General features: G+C 46.1%; 1 long non-coding RNA gene across 1 annotated transcript in view; it reads right to left on the reverse strand.

Moving 5' to 3' along the window:
* LOC135321035 (uncharacterized) overlaps window positions 1–4,108 on the reverse strand; it is a 43,759-nt gene extending 39,651 nt beyond the window's left edge. The window contains exons 1-2 of the long non-coding RNA XR_010380446.1: window positions 3,611–4,108; window positions 402–526 (exon numbers count right to left, since the gene is read on the reverse strand). This is a non-coding gene — a long non-coding RNA (uncharacterized LOC135321035). The remainder of the gene's footprint in view (window positions 1–401; window positions 527–3,610) is intronic.
* Window positions 4,109–6,000: the final 1,892 nt, after the last annotated feature.

Consider the following 6,000-nt stretch of genomic DNA (forward strand, 5'->3'; position numbering starts at 1 on the left):
CCATGCTCTTAACCATGACTGCAAGGTATATAACAGGCAGGAGAAAAGCAGAGCAAAGCAAATAGAAATCACAAAACAAGATGCCAGAAATAAAACATCATCACTAATCACAATGTATTTAGATGAAATATATAATGAGTTGAAAGATTTACAGATTTTATTTGTTTACCTGAGACAAAGCAGAATTAAAACTTAAAACTGGTTGAAAGCTTAGAAGAATAACAGAAAGAAGTCAAAAGTTAGAGCCAGAAAAGAGACACCTGAGAAATACTAATCAATGGAAAGAGAATCCCTCAAGCCTCCCTCAGGTTCATAGGTACCTGAAACCCACCTTGGCCTGACACTTACCAGCTCTGTGCCTGAGCGAAACTCTCAGTCCCCCGGAATCTTCGTTCACTCACCTGTGAATGTAAGGAACGATCCCTCCTTCCATCCGGCCAATTTGTATTGACTGCTGTGCCACGGGTACAGGTCAAGCCACCTGAGGTCCGTCAGTGAACAAATAAGGATCCTTGTCCCTGTAGGACTGAGGAGGAGCAGAACATAAACTACAGTCTTGACAGTCATGTGAAATATATGGTATTCTAGAAGGTGATAGAAATAATATGATCAGGGAGAGGGGGTTTCTGGGGCAGAGACAAGGGGAAGGCAGTTTCCAGGTTAAAATGAGATGGCCAGGGCTGGGCTCACTGAGGACCTTGAGAACGCGGTGCTAGTTGCTGAGCTCCCTCTAACACAGCACTGCACACTGGGTGACATGAACCACAGAGGCTCACTGTCTCACAGCCCTGGGGGCGGGGAGTCTGCAGGCAGCGTGTCAGCAGGGCAGGCTCCTCCTGAGGGCTGGGAGGGAGAGGCTGGTCCAGGCCTCTCTCCTTGGCTTGGAGACGACCGTCTTCTCTCCACATCTCATCACGTCATCTCCCATGTACACGTGTCTCTCTGTCCACATTGCCCCTATATATCCGGACACAAGTCATACTGGATTAGGGCCCAACTTAATGACCTCTTCTTAACCAATGACATCTGCAACAACCCTATTTCCAAGTGGGGTCATGTTCTGTAGTCCTGGGGTTCAAGACTTCAGCATATGAGTTGGACAGAGACCGGCCAGGGCAACAGGCCTGTGGATGCATGTCTGATATTCCCAAGGGACAGCAGGGAGGCCAGTGTGGCTGGAGCGGAGTGAGCCAGGGAGAAAACCGGAGATGAGCTCAGCTTCGGGAGGGGGAGGAAAGCTGTAAGGTCACCATAAGGACACTCGCTTCTTCACTGAGTGAAATGTGAAGCCATTGCAGGAATTTGAACAGAGAAGATCACACCCAGGGTCTCAAACATGCCTGACTTAGGTGTTGAGGATGAAAATACTTAGGCTTTTGAGCTGATAATAGTTAGACTACATGTTGGACTTTGAGTTGATGGTGTAGTAAATGAGACTCTGGAGGGTGTTGGGATGAGGTGGATGCATTTTTCATGTGGGATGGACAAGAACCAGTGGGGCCAAAGGGAAGAACTCGGTAGAATAATGGCCCCCAATATGTCCACGGTCTGATCCCTAGAACCTAGGAATGTCACTGTGCAAGGCAAAAGGGACTCTGCAGGTGTGACTGTCAAGGACCTTGGGATGGCAGATCACTGTGGGAAGCAAACGTCATCACGGAGGTCCTTAGAGGAGAGAGGCAGATTGGTCAGAGACAGAGATGTGATGTGGCAGCAGAAGTCACAGTGACACAGGGCTCTGGGCCAAGGATTGTGAGCACCTCTGCAAGCTTGGAAAGGTAGTAAGATGAATCCCTCCCAAGAGCCTCAGTGTGGAACGTAGCCTTGGCCAAACGTTGGTTTTAGCCCACTGACATTGACTTTGCATTTCTGCACCCTAGAACAGTGAGACAATGGATGTGTGTTACTTTAAGCCACTGAGTCTGTGTTCCTTAGTTACAACAGCAATAGGAAAAGAGCTCAGGAAGCAACATGAACATGAACCCCAGGCTGCCTGCTGTGCCGGCAGGAAGTCCTTTGTCTCTGATCCTGGGGGAGTGTCCTGTGTTCTGGCAGCATCCACAGACTACCTCATGCTAACCTGGCAGCTTGCAGGGGGTCAAATCTTAACCCTGCACAGTTCTTGATATTTAGTTAATAAAAAAGATGGTGTCATCATGGGTATTTTTCCATCTTTTAAATACACTTCAGTCTTCTAATTGAGAGACTGTGTAAATAGTTTTCAATCTTAATAATAAATAACTGTGGTATTATTTGGTTAATTAAATAATGAATACTAATATTCACATTAGTAAAAGTTATTAAAGTCAACATTTTTCAATGAAAATATCAAATTTCTTTTTGCATGAACATGTATTAACTACAAGAAATGTTCCATGCTTTCTTCTACGATTTAGTGTTAGAGTCTTAAAGAATAATATTTTCCTCAAAAGACATTATGGCGAGGGGATTTCTTTTGGTGGTACAGTTCCTACATAAAGTCTGCTGCATGGCTCAGGCCACTGGGAACCTAGAGATGATAGAAATAAGGAGGCATTATAAACACAACATTTTTAAAGGAATTAAAAAACTGGATGAGTGAAAACAAAGAATCAGAGAATATTCTGGTGAAATAAAAGTATTTTTCAGCTTAAGCAAGACACTGGGTGAATAAATCTAAAATGAAAAAACCACCCAGAGATTAGCAGCGAGTCATGCATGCAGTGTGACTGATCAAAACCAAGTTGTTTCCAAACCAGTGTGTAGGCTTGATGCCTTCATTAATCAAGTCTGTGTGGCACCAGGCCACCTCGAATAAATGTTGATGAGGTATTTATAAGCTCTTCACCATCCCAGCTCAAAGCCCACACATGAGCTACACGACCATCACCTACACATCTGCAAAACACCCATCATGGTGAATAGCACTTTTCTTGCTCAGTAGCCGGAGGCAGGGCACTGTGAGCAGACAGAGATACAGGGACGCAGAGAAACAGAGGCACCTCACCTCACTCAGCTGATAACCTTCCGTGCATTCCTGGAGACAGGATTGTCATAAAATGCACCATGGATTGATCCTCCTCCTAGGAAAGAAACGGTAGGGCTGTCCTCAGGTTGGAGCAAGGGTGGCCGGAGGATCTCAGAAGAGCTGTTTCAGCACAACCAATAGAAATGATGGCCACCGTGACCACGAGAGACGTCCCCTGCCATCTCGGTAGGCTCTTGGGCTCCTGACAAAAGCTGGGCTCAGTAAAGGGTTGGGTAGAAGGCACAGGCCTAAGGGATGCCCCAGCAAGAGACAGGAGGTAGGGCCTGGTTTATACTGCTCTGGGTGTATCCCAGCCTCATCCGAATACGAAATCAGAAATTTGCAAAACAGCAGAGCTGGGATGGATCACCTACTCCAGACTCCTCTCCTTACAGTTAAAAGGGTGGCAGCCCTGAGAGGCAAAGCAACGTGCTAAAGGCAGAGCATGGATGTGGCAGCGCCAGATGAAATGCACCGTGCCAATCCCCATTCAAGGCCGCTAACACTGAGTATGGGGCCAAGGTTTCCAACTAGGAGAATGAGACAATGTAAATACTTTGTTCCCCCCAAAACCCCAAATGTTTTTAAAGGCACAAAACTCACCTTAACTAGCTCTCTTCTGAGGGGGTGCTCTTCTGTCTCCGTCTTTCTGTCTGTCTCCATTTCTCTCTCTCAGACACAAACACATACAATTTTGTGAAAGGGGAATTCCTGCCATACAAAGACAAACTTCACATCTTCAGAAAGACACTTGACAAAGCACGTTTCTCAATTCAAGTCTATGTGTGAGGTCTGAGCAACTGGCTTATCTTCTAGAACAATTGGTGGTTCCAAAATCAGGAGATCATCTTCCCCAAAGGAAGAGTTCTGGTCCGTATTGATGAAGTTGGGGATGTCACATTTTATGAGCCCGTTCGCCTCCTCCTCTGGCCACCTGCTGCATCTGATGGCTTCCTGGAGCTGAATATCTCTGTCAAGGGCTATGGTTGGGATAGCAAATTTGGCCTTGTCCAAGTGGCCCACATGATTGATGTAGCAGTGAAAGAGGGACCTAGATTCGTCATTGCCCTGCCAGAGAACACCTTGGGCACCAGCGGTCTTCCAAAGTCTGACACAAAGCTGTTCAGACTGAATCTCTTCTCGGGAGAGTCTGCATTGCTATAAAGAAAACCAAAATAAAAGATCACTCACACTCTAGCTCGGTGACCTGAAGAATCATAGTTTTTGCCATCTACTGAGTGCAAGTCCCTGCACAGAGCATGCTGACAAGCACTGGAAATGAGAGACATCACTTCTGAACACATACAATTAAACCCAAGGCAAAAGTCTTAAGTGAGGGACCTTGGACCAACCTGAAAAGACATCGTTCCCTGAGAATCCTCAGTATTGCTGAATCGCACCCCAGTGTTTCTCATTGGGACACTCAGATCATCTTCATCAGAATTAGTTAAAGTGCTTCTTAAAATGCAGAATTCTGAGGTGCAGACCCTCAGCGTCTCCAGAGTTTGGGACCTGTAGTCTGTATTTTTAGAGCAGCCAAGATCACTGAACACGCTCAGGTTTAGCACCGCGGTCTACATCGGGTCACCTGAGCATCGACAATGCTGTCTCACATGGTGGCGTGTTGCCTTGTGTGTCACGGTTCTGTCCTACCCACGAGACTCCCCTGATTCTCAGAACTGTCAGTGCTGCCCCATTGGGCAAAAAATACCACCATTTCACAATGCATACACAGGGCGCCCGGCTGACAGATACAATCAGTGATGGGAGAGGGGACAAAATTCATGTTCCTGATCCCTTGTTTCACTTACTATGGGACAAATGATCAATTCAAGGGTAATAAATCAGTGAATGAGTGAATAACATGACTCTCGTTAGTCCCAAGAGTGCCTGGAAGAGTGAGCCTGGGCATACTGAGGACCATAACAGCCCATCTACTTAATTGCCATCCTTCCCAGATTTGTGTAAAGGTTACTTCCACCCAGGCAGTGACCCCTGAAGGGCAAGAATCATGTCTGAACACACTCTCAAATCCAGAACAGAACCTGACAACAATTAGGCTCTGGAGTCTGTGTTTAGCGAGTGTGGAATCTCAGTGATTCCAGCTCTTAGACCTTGCCTTCCCATCCCACCCCTCACGATATGGACCTTATGACCAGCTCTCCCGGGGCTGGGGCCACGGAACCCATTTACAGGACTGGAAGAATCTGATCATGTAAACCAAGCCCCAGAATATCATCAAGAGTCACCTGCATTTCAGGGATCAGTAATCCCAGAAGCTTTGCAGTTCAAGCAGCTGAGGGATTTTTATATCAGTTCTGTCTTCTACTGTGACTGCCTGGGTGACATCAGACAAGGAATTCTCAAAAGCCTGAGCTTTTCCTTTCAGGAATAATCTACTTAACAAATCTCATTGACCATTTAACAAATGTGATCTGAAGATCAATGATTTACACAGGAGTACAACATTCATTAGGTCGTGGATTTTGAATCCGAGAAAAATCATTTGAGAAAGATTGACAGAATGTAGCTTTAATGCAAATTTAAGTATTCTTACCTTTCAGCAAATCATCTTCTTCCCCTACTTATCACTTCATCCAAGTTTAAAAGATGTTTGAGAACAGGGATGATTGTGCCAGGAATCTGTGACCCAATAACCTAAAATGTCACCTAGGAAAAAAAGGGGAGTGACACATTTTTAAAAAGTATGGTGAGGACAGCAGGGCCACCCCCCAACTCCACACTAAGGAGCTCTGAGTAATAGCTTTCCTGCCTGCCTTGGGCATCAGCTGATGTGAAAACCCACCTAGAAACCACACTGTCCAGCAGCTCTTCCTTAACATAGGCTACACATTCTCAGAATTAAGAATTGGGTCCAGTAACCCCTTCGCTGAAGAATAAAGACAAATGAGAACAATAGAGTTCTGCCCCTCCCCAGGGGAGAGCCCAGACCTTGGGCTGCATGCACTTCGCCCACCTCCCAGGAGAAGGAA

The sequence above is a fragment of the Camelus dromedarius genome, chromosome 3 (assembly GCF_036321535.1).
Source record: "Camelus dromedarius isolate mCamDro1 chromosome 3, mCamDro1.pat, whole genome shotgun sequence".
NCBI classification, from domain to species: domain Eukaryota; kingdom Metazoa; phylum Chordata; class Mammalia; order Artiodactyla; family Camelidae; genus Camelus; species Camelus dromedarius.